The 20,416-nt window shown below is 39.4% G+C and overlaps 1 long non-coding RNA gene across 3 annotated transcripts; it reads right to left on the bottom strand.

The window, feature by feature from the left end:
* Positions 1 to 4,655: 4,655 nt before the first annotated feature.
* On the bottom strand, positions 4,656 to 19,488 carry LOC119498198. 3 transcript variants are annotated; one of them, XR_005209078.1, is made up of 4 exons: positions 19,198 to 19,485; positions 7,770 to 7,975; positions 5,080 to 5,205; positions 4,656 to 4,709 (listed from the first exon to the last, which is right to left on the bottom strand). It is a non-coding gene; the product is annotated as an uncharacterized LOC119498198 (long non-coding RNA). The 3 variants fall into 3 exon arrangements; XR_005209077.1 differs by having other exon boundaries at positions 5,080 to 5,186; positions 19,198 to 19,484; XR_005209079.1 differs by lacking the exons at positions 4,656 to 4,709; positions 5,080 to 5,205 and adding an exon at positions 9,232 to 9,360 and having other exon boundaries at positions 7,196 to 7,975; positions 19,198 to 19,488.
* Positions 19,489 to 20,416: the final 928 nt, after the last annotated feature.

The following is a 20,416-nucleotide window of genomic DNA, read 5'->3' as shown; positions in this document are numbered from 1 at the left end:
TTATGACTTTATTTTCGTATTATTACGACATTTTTTCTCATAAAGTTATGACTTTATTGTCGGAATATTACGACTTTTTTTCTCGTAAAGTTCTGACTTTATTCTCGTAATATTATGACTTTTTTCTCGTTAAGTTATTACTTTATTCTCGTAATATTACGAATTTTCTTTTCTCGTAAACTTCTGACTTTATTCTGGAAATCTCCGATTTTTTTCCCCTCAATGTGGCCCTAATACTCCGTCGTACATTTGCACTTTGGCCCTCACTGCATTAGACTTACAGTATATACTATAAACTTAGACTATAGGCTGTGTTACCTTCATCACAATGCTCAAATGTTTTGCGGCTCCAGACAGATTATTATTTTATTTCTTTGCCTAAAATGTCTCTTTTGATAGTAAAGGTTGCTGACCCCTGGTCTATACCGTAATTTTACTTGTTTGTTATTCTGTAGAAACAACATCTATTGCACGTCTTTCAATCCTGGGAGAGAAATTCCCCCTCTGTTGCTCTTTTCTTCTTGTTAAAAGGGTTTTTTTGGGGGAGTTTTTCCTTATCTGAAGTGAGGGTCTAAGGACAGAGGGTGTCGTATGCTGTACAGATTGTTAAACCCCTTAGGGAGAATTTGTGATTCGTGATATTGGGCTATATCAATAAAATTTACTTGACGACATTTTACAGTAAATGAATGAGATCATGATGTTAACTTGGTGGAACAAGTTATTTCTAGGTGCAAGATCCACATGTTCTTACAAATTATTGCATTTTAATGGATACAATTTCGTGTGGGAACAAATCATGTTAGAACTAGGGCTGTCAATCGATTAAACATTTAATCACGATTAATCACATGCTTGTACATTGTTAATCGCAATTAATCGCACATTTTTTATCTGTTCAAAATGTACCTTAAAGGGAGATTTGTCCAGTATTTAATTCCCTTATCAACATGGGAGTGGACAAATATGCTGCTTTATGCAAATGTATGTATATATTTATTATTGGAAATCAATCAACAACACAAAACAATGACAACTAGAATTGCACTCGGAGAGCGCAGACCTCCGCCAACGCTTGACTTTAAAAACAGATCACAGCTCACAGCTGGAAGTTACGTGAGGTGGTCGGCTTATTAACACGGTGTGTTTCCGTGTAACGTATTGCCGGATGCCTCTCTCATTCAGCAGCCTTGTTATGTCTGTATAACGTTACACTACGTTGTCTGTCATCCGATCATCTACAGCTTTTTTCATTCTCACCGCGGACGGCCAGCAGCTTCTCCATACACATCCACACACTCTGCTGTCAGAAGGAGGCAGGGTCACGCGTCATCAGTTACACTGCACATGTGTTTCACCCTGTGGTTTTAATGCTCAGGCTGATCGGAATCCTTCAAAATATTCCTGAATCCAGATCATGATGCGGATCGCCACCAAAATCGAATGGATTGTTCATTGTGCCACACCCCACCCTTCCAAAACATTTCATTCAAATCCATCGCAGTCTTTGGAGTAATTCTGCTAACGGACAAACAAACCAACAAACCAACAAACCTTCGATCTTGGCAGAGGTAAATATTGTCCAGAAACCCTCACAGGTACTGCATTTAGCAAAAAAATATGCTCAGATCATAACATGGCAAGCTGAAGCCAACAGGCAACAACAGCTGTCAGTGTGTCAGTGTGCTGACTTGACTATGACCTGCCCCAAACTGCATGTGATTATCATAAAGTGGGCATGTCTGTAAAGGGGAGACTCGTAGGTACCCATAGAACCCATTTTCATTCACATATCTTGAGGTCAGAGGTAAAAATATGACCATGCCAGTTTTTCTTCGACAAAATTTAGCGCAAGTTTGGAGCGTTATTTAGCCTCCTTCTCGACAAGCTAGTATGACATGGTTGGTACCAATGGATTCCTTAGGTTTTCTAGTTTCATATGATACCAGTATCTTCACTCTAGCTTTATAAAGGAGTCTGCTACAAACAAAAAATTCGCAAGTTGTCTTAATGCATTAAAGAAATTAGTTAAAACGAATTTGCGTTAATGCGTTATTATCACGTTAACTTTGACAGCTCTAGTTAGAACAAGTTCAATGTTCCAAACAATACTACTTTTTGATATTTTCTTGTGAAAAAAAGACCAATGTGTTGAGAAAACAAGTTATTATCATGTGGAAAACAAGTACTGAATTTGTGGAAATTAGATATTACTTTGGGGAAACTGAAAGAGTCCTCCTGCAAATACAAAAAAATATATGTCCAGTTTCAACGCCGTCTCTGCCGTGATAACTCCTTCCATTTGATCTGATATTTTTAGTGCAAAACACATTTTCCGATGCAGTGGTTCTCAAAGTGACGTCTGGGGACCAGCAGCTTGTAAGAATGGCGAGGGGTGTTTTTAAACGACCTTCTGGGTTTTTCCAAACATCGCCAGTTAATCATCTTTTAGAGTAACCGATGGTTACCTGAATGTATACAGTTTGCCAATATGTGAGAGGCACAAACTGGGGCTCATGAAAAGGATCCATTATCCCTGTGTTGCTCTTTCATGTAAATATGTATCTTTTCTTTCAGTCATGCTGATAAAAATGAGGGGAAAAAATGGTTGCATTCAGGCTACTATGCTTGTAGGATGTCAGTTGTGTTTCCTATCTGAGAATATTTATGTTATCTGCTCTGGTGGGGAGACAGTTTAGAGAGAGATAAACTCCGGTCTGCAGACATATTATGTGTTTTCATCTAGTGCTGAATTCACCTGAATGCAAAAACTGTTGCGAAAAAGTGAACAAAACTGATGTCTGGCAAACTTTTCAGGGATCTGGAGAGAAACTGTACTGCTCTTTGAGATTATTTATGGTTTTAGGGTTGGAATTGGGAAACTTTACTGCATTCAATCATGAAATATCAACGAGTTAGCCAAATTACTTTTATCTATTTTTCCAACTGCATCTAAGTAATAATCTTAAAAACAGTCAATATGAAATTCCAGCAAACAGATGTGATTGTGCTTCTATTTTCTATATGTGGTTATCCTGTTCAAGGTCATAGGAGGACTAGAGGCCTTCTCAGGGGTCAAGTTGCTGTCGGTCACACGGTTGGAAAAACACATTCACTCTGCTGACAATTCAGAGTATCCAATCCACCCTTTCTACATGTCTTTGGACTGAGGGAGGAAACCGGAGCACCAAGAGGAAACAGGAGCCGACATAATGAGAACATGTAAACACCACACAGGAAGACTCCGGCTGACAGGATCAGATGTTTTTTTTGCAGGACTAAGGCTGCATTCACACCAAATAAGGCGTTGCGGCGAAAACGCCAGTCCTGCCATTCATCTGAATGTGGGTAGTGCGTTAAGGCTGCAGCGGTGGGGCCCGTTAGCCTGACCCACCAGATGGTTTGTTACACAGAGCTATCTGAGAGGCCGTCATTGGAAACTGTTTGGATAAAGGGCAGGCATTTCAAATGCATAATAATGTTGCTGTGAATGCTAATATTTTACACACTCCTAATTTTGTATACTACTGTATCAGATGTATGAGAATACTTTATCAACTACATGTTGAGGTGGTTGGGAGGGCTTGGCTCATTTTTGTTCTTTTGTTGTTGTTTTTAAAAAAAATGAAGAAATTGCCAATCTAAGAGTAAAATTTAAGCTTTTTAAATGTGCCCTCTTCTTTGAATAAAAATATAATTGTTGATCACTAGTGACATTGGTCTCTTAGTCATGCACAGTAGGTCCTTTACAGCACAGTGATTCAAAACACAGAGGTAATAGTGAATATTAAAGCTGCTTCTACAAATCCAGTGTTTATTCATTTCTTTTATATATTTCTTTTATTTAAACTTTAAAAAATTTTTTATAAAGGTATATTAACCCCCTAGAACATTTTTTTTTTTTTAATTCTGAATTGCCATTGTCAAAAAGCTTGGGACAGAATCACTCCTATACAAATGCTGTTTAAATAATTTGTTTATAATAATCGACCAACATAAATCCAATTTTAAGTTTTGATTTTTATTTTACTTTGCCTCCCGGACTGTCTGCTTTCTGGCTGATTGTCGCGTGCACATTGATATCATGACGGGAAAAAAAGAAATTTCTCTGAATGAAAAAAGAATGCGCACGTCACGCATGTCAACAAAGCACAGAAATGCCTCGGATAACAACACACACGGAGGGAGAGCGACTTCATTCTCTGCTCAGGTAAACATTACTCCTTTATACTCCAGCGGCAGTAGCTCAGTCCATAGGGACTTGGCTTGGGAATCAGAAGTGAGTAAGGGCAGTAGCTGGAGAGGTGCCTCCTGGGCACTGCCGAGGTGCCCTTGAGTAAGACACAGAACCCGAAAACTGCTATACTATATGACTACTATATGACATTATAAAGTCGTTGCCCACTGCTCCTACTGCAGAGACTAAATGTCACTGTGTGCTATGCTGTATACACTACAATGTGTGACAAAAAAAGCTGATTTACATTTGCATTTTACATAGCAAATTGTTGTTTGCTGCTATATTAATGCTCTGAATAAATTATGAATACATTTTTGGCCATCTGAAGCTTAAAGTTGGTGTTATTTGCTACAAGTGGCTAAAATTCAAATTGAAACAAACAATATTAAATCCAAATGGAGTCAACTTACTGAATACTTCCGTTTCATGTCGTCCTCTGGTCTCGCTGCCTGACGCTCTTCACTGTCAACTATATGAAATAAAAGAGAAACGGTTACAGTGGTAGACCCTGATCTGTTGGCAGTCCGTGGTCCAAAAATTCCAACTGTATGAATGCAGAGAGGAGGTATGTGAAACGATGTTTCAGTTCCTTCACCTCGCTAAAAGTGTCTTGACAAAATAGCATTTATCACAGAAAGAGGTTGAATAGATGGTATAAGCTCATTTAAAGAACAAGGACACGGACACAAGATCTGGCCCCACACCCAACCAAACAACATATTTCAATATAACGTTCTTTGATACTAGGCTGTATTTTAGAAATATTTTGGTTTATGATACAGATTTTCTGTATATTTTGACAGAAACTGTTATAAAAGAAAAGAAAAAGTGATGCAAACCTGGCAAACCTCCTGTCCGTCTTCTCAGGTATGTTATTCAGACGCTGCCTTTGTGTTTTGCCTGTCTGTACGGAGGCTGTAATTGAGTTCAGCTGCAGTCTGCCTGCCTGCCAGATGACAGGACACCTTTAGTAAATAGACATTTTCCAAGATGTCAGTCTTGTTTGCAAATGAAAGAAACCAATCTGAGTTTTTCCTTTTTTTCTAACACAGAATATATTTGATATACACCATCTGTAATTACTGGAACACAAACAAGCATGAATCCACCGAGGTACAAACATTTGCCGGTGGAAAGAGGAACATACACTCAAACACTCAGAGCAGGTAACCACAGGCTGCTGCTGGTACACCTCACTTCTTTTGATTAGCTGTCGGCACATTGATTAAACTTCTCAGTTATTTTCTCTCGAATCTTGCCAGGTGTGAAGCAGGTCCTCTAACCAAATCAATAGCTCTATCTGGGTTATCACCAAATCTCCCTCTCTCCCTCTCTGCCTCTCCTCTTTTAAAGCTTTTCAAACAGAGCATGAAAAAAGTAATCCTCAAACTCTGAGAGTGCCACATCACGGATTAAATTCTCAGGAGTGCGCTCAAAAAGAGAAAGTCAAGGTCATCTGCAGACCGTGCATCTGAAATTACCTCTGGATGATTAAGAGACTGGGGAATAATACACCCGTCACCTTTTTGGATGTGATAAGGAGCTATCAGGCTCAGGAAAGCTGGGGAACGTAACACAACGCCTTCAAGATAAAGAAAACTTTACCCTCCACCTAGCAGCACATGTGCACATTGAGAGGTTTACCTCCAGCTAGGGCTGTCAATTGATTCAAATATTTAATTGCGAGAAATCGCATGATTGTCCATAATTAATCGTGACAAATTAATCACACATTTGTTATCGGTTCAAAATATACCGTACCTCTTACTACAATGACACATATTGTCCAGAACATTTTCATTCACATATCTTGAGGTCAGAGGTCCTCACCAAAATTTTGCGTAGGTTTGGAACATTATTTAGACTGCTTCTCGACAAGTTAGTATGACATGGTTGGTGCCAATGGAGTCATCAGGTTTTTCTAGTTTCATATGATGCTAGTATCTTCACTCTACCTTTAAAACTGCAAACCTAAAAATTGCAAGTTGCGTTAATGCTTTAAAGAAATTAGTGACGTTAAAACAAATTTGCGTTCACGCATTATTATTGCGTTAACTTTGACAGCCCTACTTCTAATATATTATATTCATACAAGATACTAATTCTATACAATATATACTATGTAGTAATTTTCTTAGTATACTAAATTACCAAACGTTTTATACTAAGAGGAAATGATACAATACATGCGCTGATGCATGTCAATCTGCCACTTTGTGTGAGCGTCACTAACAACTAAACATCACAAATTTTCAAATAAAAATGTTTTTCCAAGATTTTAAAGGATTTTTGTTTTTTGTTTTCTGGGGTGTTCACATTCACAAAGCTGTTTTACCATTATGCACAATATCTTTTCCTGTTTTCGCATGTTTCTTTTTTGAGCAGCTTCTTAAATTCCTTTGTGCATAACTTTATTAACTCCATTAACAGCACACTCAAGGCATTCACGACACTTATTTGGATTTAGTGTGTGGTATGGATCTGGGACACAGCGTAAGAGTCTACAGCCACACTAGTGGTTCTGCACAGACAGTGTTTTGAGCTAAATGCTAATGTGCAGATGCTAAGCAGGTATAATGTTTACTGTGTTCACCATCTTAGTTTAGCGTGTTAGCATGCTAACATTTGTTAATTAGCACTAGATGCAAAGTACAGCTGAGACTGATGGGAGTATCATTTGTTTAGCAGGTAATAAAAGGAAAATATGATCCAAATTTTGACCTGATGATGGTGCAAGAGGAACAGCAAGACAATGACAGTTTTAACAATATATCCTCAGGGTTACACAAATGTGTGAACCAAAATTCATGGCAATCCATCCAACAGTTGTTGAAAAATTTCCGTTGGGACTAAAGTGGGAGAACAACCGACTGACTGACTGACTGACTGACTGACTGACTGACCGACTGACCGACTGACCGACTGACCGACTGACCGACCGACTGACTGACTGACCGACCAACACTGCCATCCCCACAGCCACATCACTAGCATGGCTAAAAAGTACTTATTGCACACGATTAAAACAGAAACTTTGCACAGGTAACTTCTTGCTTGGCAGTGTAATTCTGCTTTGTCCATATTTTTGAAGATTCAGACAAATATAGACATGAGTTAATAAACCTATCACTGATTAGACTCTAGATTAGATCTGATAAAAACTACCTGCAGGGACCAGAAACTTAATTTACCCTTATGAGATGAAAAAGTGTGAAAACAAAAGTAGTTAAAGATTAAAAGTTCAAACCATAATTCTGTTAAAAAATGCAATGTGTTTATTTTAAAGTTTATGTGTGAAAGTGCTGGAAGACAGAGACAGGTGGACCGTAGAGTTATTAGTCATAACTTGAAGAAAACAAAGTGCCACCAGGTTCACCTCATTACGGGTTTTTCTCTCTCATCAGTAAAAAAAATAAATGTAAAAATGTGCACAGCGGAGACGTTTCAGTACTTTTTCTCTCTGAGCTTTTGTCTATAAATACTGGACACCACGCTGTGAAGCAGGGCTCTGATTTCAGTTTCAGAGTACCTGGGTCCATTTGCCTGATGAGAATGGTCATCGTTGGTCTGGTTCCCAGGCTTTAGTCCAGTGAGCCCAGTAAGAGGATGCCTGAGTGATGATGCCTGAAACCCTCCTCCTGTGCTGATAGACGCACGCACAAAGACACCGGTGGAGGTTCCCAGCTGATGGAAACAAGTTGCTCTTCACAGTCTGTCAGCGTGGATGAGACTGGTCTGGAGTTGAAGACAAAGAGATGGAAAGAGAGGGAGGTAACAGGAAATCTGTAGATTGGAGTTTTAGTCTAACTTTTACTCAAAGAAATAATCACGTTAGTGGATGTAAACCTTAATGCCAAATAACGTCTTTCAGAGAGGATGAGGGCTGGTAAGATTAATGATGTTCATTGCTGTTTACATACACACAATAATCATATAATAAACATTACAAGCTTTGTTTAAATCAGTTGATAAATTATATTTTATTGATGTATTAAAGGAGGCAACCTCCAGGTCTGATCTGAAAAGTGAAGCTAATGTGAAATGCTTGCATTGCATGCATTCTTTCTAATAGCCAGCAGGGGGGCGACTCCTCTGGTTGCAAAAACAAGTCTGATACTATAGAAGTCTATGAGAAAATGATCCTACTTCTCACTTGATTTATTGCCTCAGTAAACATTGTAAACATGAGTTTATTGTCTCAATCGCTAGTTTCAAGTCTATTTCAATACAGCATGATGTTCATTTAGTAAATTATGGTCCCATTTAGAGTCAAATAGACCATAAAGCAGGGGATGCTTTAGGGCGGGGCTACCTTGTGATTGACAGGTCGCTACCACGGCGTTGTCTGGTCTGGGAGTTGTTTGTGTTTTCGTCTCACAACTTTAACCCTTTGAAAGTGTGTTTTCAGTTCATGAACGTTAATTGTAACATTTTGGTCGCCTATAAATGTCTTATTCGGCGTTCGATTGTACTTCGTGTCACTTTTACTTCCAAAAAAACCAAGATGTCGACAGAAACGGTCAAAATGCCAAACTCAAGGCTTCAAAACCGCGGTCCACAAACCAATGGGTGACATCACAGTGACTACATCCAATTGTTATATACATTATATGTGCCTCTCAGACTGAGGGTCCTGTGTTCCCCGTGTCAGCGTGAGTTTTCACTGGGTCCTACAGCTTCCTCCCACAGTTCATGCAGGTTAGGTCAACTGGCGGCTGTAATCGCCCGTAGCTGTGAATGTGAGCGGTAAATGGCTGGCTGTCTATCTATGCATCAGCCCTGTGATTGACTGGATTACAGGTATCCTGTGGAATTTGACCTCTAGTAGTGCTATGGAGCATACTCTAAGACAAATCAGCATCCACTACAGCCCCGTACAGAAATAAAAAAAAAAAGATTACTTTGTGAGAACAGAAAAAAACTACAACTCACATGGAAATTTACCAGCAGAGCAGTGCTATGTGTAACTTGGTTTTGTCCATAAAACTCACCAACGCTCTCTTTTTAGAGTCACTTTTTCCATTTTCTTCAGCTGTAATCTCTGCTGTCTAAAAAACGTCTACCCCATTCAGTCATCTTTGTCCTTCTGCTATTACAGACATGTGAACTATCTGCAGACTCTTGAAAAAAGAAATGAAATGGAAAAAAGGTAATTTGCAAATGATTTGACTTTGACAGTTTTATTTTCCGCTCTCGTGTAACTAACATCTTGATTAGCTTTTAATGAACTATTCAAAATTTAGTAGTAATCTAATAGTCGCTTTCTAGAACAGGTATAGTGTCACTGTGACTTGAATAAAGTGTAACTCGAGCAGCACTTGCACTCACAAGTGGAGCATTTCAGACTACAACTCTGTACAGAGGATGTACTCGCACATCAGATTGCCTCCAGCTACAGGAACAGCGGATAAGCTGCTGTCCCATGTTCTTTCTCTGCTTCCAAGAAGGCTTACCAGGATGAATCATCTTGACTCAAAATGACAGATTTGTCTCTCCTGCCACTGAAAAGAAGCCTAAACTGAAATATAATTACCACCACGTGTCCTTTTGCACGCCGTGTCATTTCGATAATGTGTGTAATAGTTCATCCTAAAACACAAGCTTAATTTATATTCATAATGTTACGTTTATTTTGCCCTCGAGTAGCTTTAAGGTCATTTTATTGTGTCTCTAGAAAACAACCCTCTGATAAATGTCACCATCACCATGCAGTTTGTCTGTGCAGCATTTGTGCTTTACTGCCTCCTGCTGATTAGATGTGTTGATGGGAAAGAAAGGAGCGTCAGCTCTCATTATATGATGATTTAAGGACTACGCTTTTTAGTAAAATGTCCGTCATGATCTCATGAGCTCAGAAGTTCTTTGTTTGCGATGTAATTTAAGAAGTTATGTTCAGGTCTGACAAATGTTTCACCACAGCAATGGTATTTTATTTAATTGTATTATTGACATCATTAATATATTTTTTGGTGTCTTATAGGCCCATAGGGCTGACACAATAAATAACATATCTAACTAATTAACTAACTATTGTATTAATGCAGTGGTGGAATGTACATTTACTGAAGTACTATACTTAAGTACAATTTTGAGGTACTTTTATTTCACTTGAGTATTTCCATTTTCTGTTACTTTCTACTTCTACTCCACAACAGTTTAGAGGGAAATATTGCACTTTTTACTTCACTACATTTATGTAGTTAATGGTTCCTATTCAAGATTTTACATGTAAAACAGATTACTTTAAAAATATTATGTTTTCTTATAAATTAAACTACATAGCATTATATTAGGTACTTAAAATAAGCTCTACCTTAACAACATTGAAATGTGGCTTACATAAATGCATAAATAACACAGAATACATACAACACTCTGAGTGGGGGCATTTTGCATAATGAGTACTTTTACTTTTAATACTGTAAGTAGATCATTTTGATGCTAATACTTCTGTACTTTTACTTGAATACGATTTTTTTAATGCAGGACTTCCACCACTGTGTTAATGTTTTGTGAATAATACCTATTGGGTATTTCCTCATTCATATAGCAGTCACAGTACCTTAGATTACAAACAAAAATATTAAAAAAAGATTTGTTTAGGTACACCTAAATGCAGATGTGATATCATGTGATCATCTATTAAAGGAACAGTCTGTAACATTTCGGGGGATATATTAGCAGAAATGTAATATAATATTCATATGTTTTCATTAGTGTATAATCAGAATCGCTGCATTTTCGTTAGCCGCCAGCCGCCATCTGACTTCCGTTGCTGTTTAAGTAGTGTTATTATGGTAAGGATGGCCTCTGAGCGAGGCGAATGTCGTCACCACGGTTTTGCACTCTGCAATCTGCAACCACACCACTAGATGTTGCCAAATCCTACACACTGTACCTTCAAGCCAACATGGACAAGAAGTCCTTTAAGTGCAACAACAATGCCACGACAACTGAGCAACAACTCCATCTGCCACTGAAGATCATGTGATGTGACCCAAAGCTCCAGAACAGCTACTAAAAGCCCCTTGAGGTCGACTGTTTTGTGAGCTTCTGTTGTCAAGGTCAACAGTAAACCTTTCTTCAAATTTCAGCATGAAATCCACCTGTATCAATAACCGTTAAAAACAGATATTATATACGGTATTTTCAGTAAAACACAAAACTTCAAATTCTGTGTTGCCCTTGAGCAAGTCAGTTAACCCCCCACAGTGTAAGAGGAGCTGTTCAGGGCTCAAACAGCAGGTGTTTTTTTGTTTGATGGAGCTCAGTTGAGTTCTCCTGGAAAAACAATGGTTGTTGATAAATTAATAAAATATAATTCTGTGCCGTGAACACTTACAGTGGATTTTATAAATACTGTACGTACTACGAGAGTATATATTGTTTTTCAAGCTCTTGACAGCCCAGCAGTGACAGAACAAGGTAAGTTTTCCAGCAGCGGTAAAACAATGCTTTCTCTCTTGATTTCTAATTTATGATGGAAAAAAAATTGATCATCATCATAGGGTTGTCAAGAGAGAATTCTTCAGGATCAAAATGTTCAGATTCCTTCATTAATCTTTAGGTGTAAATTATTGTTGGCTGTTTATTTGAAAGCATCTATAATAATATAATCCATCATTTTATAATAACAATGTCAAGACAATGTGAAAGGGGTCGCTCCTAGCGATGTGAATCTGTAGCTCCCCTCTGGTTTACAGATTTCAGCTCATTGTTAAGTTGTCTGAATCGCACCTTTATGGTTTAGGTTCACTCTCACCGCTCCCATCATAGCGTAGTTTTTTGTTCTCAGCAGGCAGCTTATTCAGTTTTCACTGAAAAAGCTATAAAAAAAAAAACCTGTGCAAAACCTGCTCAGCACCCAACAGCAGACAGACACAGTTAGCAACTAGCTGGTGAACACAGTGGAGCATTTAGCAGCTCAAGAGACAGGTACTTCCCTCAGGAGTTGGTGGAGACCAACAGAGTGTGACAGGAATAAGTCCTAAAACCCAGAAATGAGTTTGCATTTTAGCACTCATCGTTCCCTCGTCTGGCAGTCAATGGGTTTTTTTAATGGGTTTTTAGTTAGATGCCTGAAATAAGGTCTGTGGTTAACACAAGCTGAAGAGATTTTAATGTTTTGTTCTACGATATAAAATACGTCAGTAAATACTCCACAATTTTGAAGCCTTTATGTGTCTTAGAAAAGGTGGTTGCTAACAAGTGGCTAAATGAGACTACTAAACATCATCACAGCGACTTTTCTACTCTACAGCCTGGTTGTGTATACTCATGCGTGGTTCGTTTATAGGCTAACGTTAGCATTTTACTTCTGCCGATTGCATTCTCACTTCAAAAAATCATATAGGTGGTGGTCATTTGTGGAGGTTATCTTGCTGAACAAATCGTGTAAGTGTCATAAACAGTTTTTTTTTTTGCCACAGAGCTTATTTTCTGCAATATATCCAAAAGCCAATGGAAAAATCCCATTGGCTTTTTGTCGAGGGAACCAGGGCGATGCTAACTTCCTGGTTGGCCTACAAAAATACGTCATCCCTGCACCGCTCTATAACGGAGCTAAAAGAGAATGAATGATGGACTTACATTCACATGGTGGACACAAACACGACTCCAAATGAATGAATGAAATAGGAACAGCTTAGCTTAGCTTAGGTTAGCGTAACGACTGGAAGCAGAGGGAAACAGCTGGCCTGACTTTGTCTGAAAGTAGAAAAAAAAATCAATCCATCAGCACCTCTAAAAACGTACTTATTAAGAAGTTATATCTTGTTTGATCCGTACAAAAACCAAAGTGTAAAAACCAAGGAATATATAAAGGAAGGAAGGGCCATTACGTCATTGTGACACTATTGTAATTTTTAGAATAGCGCTACTTCCTGATAATAATAGGAAACATTATTGAGATTGCTGGCTAACATTAGCCCTCCTAAATATGATTAAATATCAGTTTGATGTTTGGTTAGTTATTGACAACAAAAATCCTCTATTACAATCAAATACATGTAGAATACAACTGGCTTGGCACCAATGTGAGTTCTGTGATGTAATGACCCTTCTTTCTTTTGTATATTCCTTGAAGTGAAAGTCGACTGTTTATTCCATTGCAACGTCAGCGACCAGCAGCAGAGCTACGACTCCGCCATTTTGGACTGAAAGTGACTACCGGACGCCAGTAAAACTACAAAGGGCCGTAAAAAAGTAAAACAAAATGATTTCTATTCTATTATCATATTTCTCTAACGAAATGGCCTGTGTTGAACAATACAAATATTATAAATATGCATAGTATTATAACTATATACTGTACTGTGTGTGTTAGTAAATAGCCTACAACTACATTAAATTATGTTTATTTCATGCTACTAGCTACTGGCCGATAGTTGTTTGGGAACAGAGACGTTAATACATCCACCACGGTCCAGGCTTACAGCATACAGCCCACGGGTGTATTATAAGATAATAAAAGTGTTAAAGTACAGCCAATATATCCATTATTACAGCCACATACAGCTAGCAGGAAGCCGGCAGAACCGGATATGCCATATGAGTGTGCAGTCCTGTGGGTCTGAAGCACGTTCATTATGCCGAGGAAAATAACTCTGGATTCTTCTGTTAGTTAATTTTTACAACTTTAAGGACATAATGATTTAAATGAGGGCTATTTAAGAGTTTGTACTAGGAAGTTGATTTACCTTAAAAAAAAATTATCTTCTGATTTACAGACGTCTCTTTATACATTCATGGCTATGGACTCATTGTCATTTTCAGTCCAAAATGGCGGCAGCGCTACCACAGCGCCATCTAGCGGCTGTTGTCAAAAAAGCACCAGAGTTTCGCGTCTTTGCTTCGATACTCTTTGTCGTTCTTCTCATTTGACTCTCTGCAAGAAGGCGAGTAAATGTATTTCCCAAAATGTTGAATTATTCCTTGAAAGTAAGCTGTGAAGTAAACTGCAATATAATCTTCATCTTTGACATGAACTGGTATATTTGACAGTGTTTTCTCTAACAGACAGAAGGCCCATGAGGCCTCAGCAGAGCTCAGTGATCAATTTGTTTTGAGCGCAGTATAGGGGTATTGTTTTTCGTCAGCTAGACTGCTGCTGAGAGTTGGTTTTGTAGAGTTGTTTTGGTTTTGAGATTTTAGACATCACCTTACATTCTTCCACTTTTTACCAAAGCACTGTCTATATTTACACCTGAACGTGTGACAGGTGTGTCAGAGGACGGCAGAGCTTTGACCAAAGCAGCCACACCAGCAGAGCAGTTGTTGCTCTGTCAACAGAAACTGTAGTAACTTGATGGGTGGAAAAACTCCACAGTGACATGAGGTAAATTATGAATTCCGGGGAAATTTTCTCCAAACTAAAGTCTTCAGTCCATGCCAGAGTAGTGAGCTATAAATTCACACCTTGCCAGAGCTGGTGAGGGCAAATTGGTACATGCCAGTCCCTGATAATAACCACAGACTGGGTGAAAGGTTTAACACAAATCTCTTGTGGAGACGTTTTAAAAGCATTTCCATTTTCCACCAAACTTGTGAGTCATCTCTACATTCACTCACAACACTGCAGCGGTTTAATTAAACATTTATTAAATGATTGTCTGCTGTGCCTGTGGTTCAGCAGCATTTGGCTGCAGCCCCTGTGGCCTGGACTAATCCTCAGCATTTTGTGCTGAGAGATAACAAGAGGGTGACAAGACTGAGAAGAGGAGAGGGAGGGAAAAAAGGGTTGTGGCTTTCCTTGCAGACAAACAAGACTGAGAGGTGAATGCTGTGATCCATCCATCTATCTTTCTGCTTCTGTTTCTCTCTCTGTAGTTCCCCTCACTCTCTGCCTCTCTCTCTCTCTCTCATTCACACTTTTCTTTTTTCCTCTCTCCCACCTTCTGTCTTTCTCTTCATCTCTCTCTTCCTCACTAATGAGAGCCGGTGGGGTTTCTCAGTAGCCTAACAACCAGCATGTTTGTCTCTGCCCAGTCACCGGGGGGCCACAGATTATTGCTCCCCCATTGCCTAAATAAATACACAAATAAATACAAAACTCACAGGGCTGCCAGTATATATTTTTATATTTTTTGCAGTTCCAAGCTGCACTGAGAATATCACATGAGGAAACATGCATGTAGCAGGAACAGAAGCGGGGCCAGAGGGGTGGCATGGGCCCCCTCCCTGGTATCTGACTGGCCCCTGTTGCCGCCCCCCCAACCAGAGTCAGAAGATGGTAGGTAGCTGGCTTGTTAATATCATGGATGGATTACTGAACAGGCTTACCGGGTACAGCAGGACCAGGGGCCCCTGGACCAGAGCCTCTGTATGAAATTAACATTTTTTGTTCGAAAGTAAATCAAATGACTACAGAGAGACAAAAACACCCCAAAGAGATGCAAAATTACGACAGAGCGATGCAAAACGACCATAAAGAGACACAAAACGACCATAAAGAGACACAAAATGACCACAAAGATACAGGTCCAGGGACTCTGTATGAAGTGACTTAATATTTCTTGTGGGAAAGTCAATCAAACAACTACAGAGAGACACAAAACAACCACAAAGGGGAGCATCTTTGTAGCCGTGTGGTTACAGCGCGTGCCACATTGCCGCAATGTCCCAGGTACGATTCCAGCCTCGGGACCTTTGTTGCATGTCATACCCCTCTGTCTCTCCCCATTTACAGTCTCTGTCTCTACACTGTCAAATAAAGGCAAAAGTGCATACACAATGACTACAAAAGAGATGTGAAATGACCACAAAGAGGTGCAAAACAACCACAGAAAGACATAGAAACAACCACAACATGACGCAACATAACTACAAAGATGCAAAACAATCACAGAGACACAAAATGTCTACAACGAGATGCAAAACCACTACAAAGAGATGCAAAACAACAACAGAGATGCAAAACAACCACAGAGATGCAAAACGACCACAGAGACGCAAAACGACCACAAAGAGATGCAAAACGACCATAAAAAGATATAACACAACAACAATGTAACGCAACATAACTACAAAGATGCAAAACAACCACAGGGACACAAAATGTCTACAACGAGATGCAAAGCCACCGCAAAGATACACAAAACAACCACAGAAATGCAAAACAACCACAGAGATGCAAAACGACCACAAAAAGATATAAAACAACCACAATGTAACAAAACATAACTACAAAGATGCAAAACAACCACGGGGACACAAAATGTCTACAACGAGATGAAAAACAACCACAAAGAGATGCAAAACAACCACAGAGACGCAAAACGACCACAAAAACATGCTGAATGATGAGCATTCCAATACACGGATATTTTCACAGCGACATGGCAATCTGGAATGAAGCAGTGGTGGTGTGAAAATGGTAGGCAAACAGCGCTTTGTTTCATGTAGGTATCATAACAACGGCTTGTATATTATCCACAGTCGTTGGTCTTCCCGTTTTCCTTCTTGAATGACTAATACGGACTACCGCCGCCTGCTGGTGTGGAGAGTTATTTCCTCTCACGCAGGCGCAGAACGTACGTGCTAACTGGCCGTCGGCTGTAGTCCTTGCAGTGTGTTCGGGTGCAACTAGTCGGCCAAAACCAAGGCGACATGGGGTTGCGTAACAGGCGGCCTTCGTCGCCGCTAGTTCTTTGATGTCGGGTTGGTGTGTCCCCAGCTTAAGGCAATGTCAGGCTTGACTTAAACATCGCTTTCTTAAAGCTGAAGTCAACGAGATTGGAGCAAATATGATTAAAAAAAGTTATTTTTATAAAACGCTATATCGTGACAGTAGTACATGAAACAGGTAACCTGAAAAAAATCATGTGCCTCTGTGTCCTCTGGTGCTCTTAACGGTATCTGCAAGATTTCATATACCGGAGGAAAACAAGCATTAAGAGCTGATCTGAAGTCTATGAGAGCCGTCTGTCAATCACTCGTGAACTCCAACCAAACGGTCAAACTAGGCAGCGCTGATCAAATATGAATCAATATTATGTAACGTTAATGCCTATTTCTCACCTCAAATGTTTTCAGAATCATCTTGTAGTGCACAGTTTAGCTGTAAAATTAGAAAGTTTGTGACGCCGCCGCCATTGTAAAATCTGATGAAGGAACGCCAAGTTCTGGTCACATAGTTTAGTCTAGTTTTCTCTCAGAGCACTTGAATTACAATATGCTGAAAGGTTATTATGGAATTTTTGCCCAACGATGCCAAAAATATACTGCCTACTGCCACTTTAACTAAAACAAAATGTAACAAATAAATACATAGATATAAATTCACTGAATTGTTATTTATTATTCAAATAATAAATCGCACACCAGCAACTTTGCAAAAATCTTCAAAATTAACAGGAATTTCAATTCAAGTGTAAAGTTTTTTAATGCAGCAAAAACGTGGTCGAAACTTAAACAGGAATTAAAATTCCCGTATATAATAGATAGTATATAAAAATTTAATTGAATTGAATTGAATAGATCGGCACCATTGTCAACGATCCCCGATCCAGCTTGATATCCTTTATCAGTGCATCCCTAAAAACAACCACAAAAGTCCGGCCGCTGGACTAGAGCCTCTGTATGAGCTGATTGTTAACATTTCTTGTTGGGAAGTCAGTCAAACAACTATGAAGATAAGAAATGCAAAACAACTACAAAAAGACTCATCCTTACTACCTCCCACCCCCATTCAAAGGTTTATAAAACCACCCCTGAGCAGGGATCCAGGAGTACATCAGAATATTAAAACAAACCTTGTCTTTCACTATCATGAAGAAGCAATTAGTGCATGGAGATAATAATGTTCCACGTAGTTACTGTTATCACTTGATCATTAGCGTGGCAATTTATTATTCATTATTTATTATCTGAAAGCCATTGTTGGAAATTGTTCCAGGTAAGGTGTCATTTTCTTATCAGGCTTTACATTACAGGGGAAGTTCTTATCTTTAATACATGGAAGAAAACATGTAGGAGAGAGCTGCCAGCCTCTAATTTCTCAGGCGTGCATCAATCTTTACTCTCCATTATTACAGTCTGCCACTGCTATGAAACGTAATTTCTCATACAGTATCAGCTGTGGCATTTCTGGGGTGCCAGCGTTATTACTACAGCCTCAACATGGATGTGATGCAGGATGTAAAATACATGAGAAAATGTAAAAGTATTTCAAGTGACCTAAGTAAAGGTATACTGTATATGTTTTACAAGTAACTCAAAGTTACACTTACCATAGAGCTTTACTATTTACATCTCACTGTATTGGTTTTAAAAAAGAGACATTGATGTCAGAGGATTAAACCTGCAATTACATTTTTGCTTGCAATCACATCACAAGCAACCCATCATCTGAGCAGTTTCTCACCAGGATCATTGGTGAGGAAATATCACAGTTTGCATCAAAATAAATGCATTTTGAATGGTAAGGCTGCCATCTAGTGGTATCTACTCAAACCAGCCAGAGGCTCCTTTAATTGGATTTTGTAGAAAGAATCTCTACATGGAAAGATACTAAAGTATCATGTAAAAAGTATCTGGACATTTTAAATTCAGATGAATATCCAAGCTTTCCACTGCATTCATCTCACACACACACACACACACACACACACAGGGGTTTTATATGGGAAAATGATGGGTCATCAACAACTTTGGACAGATGCAAAACCAGAAAATTACACAACTAGGCATAATAAGAAGATCACATTTCCAGTGTAACACAGGTGATAATAACCAGACTGAGCCCATAGTTACCTGTTCTCTGTTGTCTGTTTGTTAGTGCTGTCAGTTTGGGTAGCTATGTTTGTCAGATTTTACTGCTGTTGTCCTGCTGCTTCCATGATTGGTAATCCTCTCAGAAAGATGCTTGAGATCCTGACAGCCTGTTCTTCACCAGGTAACGTTACCGTCCCCTCCGAATAATAAACACACACTAAAGGCAAAAACACGTCTCTTCTGACCAGCTAGCAGTTAGCATGTTGTCCTGGAGACCACTCCGTTAAATGTGATCATTTTCACCAGAGGTTTGGTTCGTAACAATACCCCGCGGCTGGTGGGCACCGAGGTGTTTAACCTCACGTTTTTCTTCAAAAGGCAGACTTTGAAACTTGTTCTGTAGACGATAATTCACATCATTCATGGTAACCGCAGTTAGCTAGTACACCGACAGTTAGCTAGCTACTAACGGCTGACATCGACACAACTACCAGTACCAGCCAATGACGACAGCAGTTAGCAAACAGCCAATCAGACTGCAGCGGGGAAACGGGCCAATCAGCTTTGAGCATGCGCATTGTTGTTTTCCCCACACTCAAGGCTCTTAACCCATGGGACTTAACCATGCACTTCACTTTGGGTTGTGTCTTGAAGGGAGCCCACAAACTGCGAAATCTGATCTGAGATCTGAAAAAAAACTCTCGCGAGACTCGCTGCCTGATGACCCATCCTAACCTAGCTATTCAAGGTCAATGCCCATACTTGCTAACCTTGAAACCTTGAAGGGACTAACTTTTTACACGTATAAATCACCCGGGTTGGTGTCCCATGCGACTCAGACTCCAACACATTAGTAACTCTCTTCCACCAGGAAACGACATTTGGTGTAGCCGTTTTGTCGTCCGGTCGGAAAGAGTAGGGATTATACACACTGTACAGCGCCAGAAACAGGTTGAGATAACGAAAAGGGGAAAAGGTGTGAAAATCATCGGGAGAAAAACGGGAGAAGTGTGACCCCGGGAGGAAACCGGGAGAGGGCAATGAAAAACGGGAGTCTCCCGGGGAAATCAGTAGGGTTGACAAGTATGTCAATGCCTAACCTTAACCATTCAAGGTCAATGCAGGTCAATGCCTAACTTTAACCATTCAAGGTCAATGCAGGTCAATGCCTAACCTTAACCATTCAAGGTCAATGCAGGTCAATGCCTAACTTTAACCATTCAAGGTCAATGCAGGTCAATGCCTAACCTTAACCATTCAAGGTCAATGCAGGTCAATGCCTAACTTTAACCATTTAAGGTCAATGCAGGTCAATGCCTAACTTTAACAATCTCACAAGAGTTTCCCCAGTTTGCTGGCTCCCTTCTAACCACTACCATAGCTTTGTGAGAGTGGAAGTGCAATTAAAACACCATTTAAAACTGTTATATCATCATATAATGTTAACCAATGATTTTTGTGTCA

The sequence above is a fragment of the Sebastes umbrosus genome, chromosome 12, assembly GCF_015220745.1.
Source record: "Sebastes umbrosus isolate fSebUmb1 chromosome 12, fSebUmb1.pri, whole genome shotgun sequence".
NCBI lineage: Eukaryota > Metazoa > Chordata > Actinopteri > Perciformes > Sebastidae > Sebastes > Sebastes umbrosus.
The sequence above is the reverse complement of the archived record's forward strand: the minus strand, read 5'-3'. Positions and strand labels throughout refer to the sequence as shown.